General features: G+C 49.0%; 1 non-coding gene across 1 annotated transcript; it reads left to right on the top strand.

The window, feature by feature from the left end:
• Nucleotides 1-193: 193 nt before the first annotated feature.
• On the top strand, nt 194-312 carry LOC125851353 (5S ribosomal RNA). Its single transcript, XR_007444904.1, has one exon. It is a non-coding gene; the product is annotated as a 5S ribosomal RNA (ribosomal RNA).
• The last annotated feature ends 74 nt before the right edge of the window (nt 313-386 follow it).

Here is a 386-nt window from a genome sequence, read left to right as displayed (position 1 = left end):
CGTGTAATTGAAAAAATATATTTATTTACTTTTTGCAAGAACGACGTCATTAGGACAGGTGATGGGGGCGTTGAGGATGGGCGTGACGGGGGGCGTCATGCGTCGGTGCGCGTGGAGGCTAGGTCGCCGGGGGGCAGGCTAGGGCGTTGGGAGGAAGGAGGTGTTTAATAGAATTTAGAGTGCTATGAATGATGGATGCGATCATACCAGCACTACCGCACCGGATCCCATCAGAACTCCGAAGTTAAGCGTGCTTGGGCGAGAGTAGTACTAGGATGGGTGACCCCCTGGGAAGTCCTCGTGTTGCATCCCTCCTTTTTGTCGAAATTCGGTCGTGTAATTGAAAAAATATATTTAATTATTTTTTGTAGGAACGACGTCGTTAG

The sequence above is a fragment of the Solanum stenotomum genome, unplaced genomic scaffold, assembly GCF_019186545.1.
Source record: "Solanum stenotomum isolate F172 unplaced genomic scaffold, ASM1918654v1 scaffold25171, whole genome shotgun sequence".
NCBI classification, from domain to species: Eukaryota; Viridiplantae; Streptophyta; class Magnoliopsida; order Solanales; family Solanaceae; genus Solanum; species Solanum stenotomum.
This window is presented reverse-complemented; position numbering and strand designations above follow the sequence as displayed.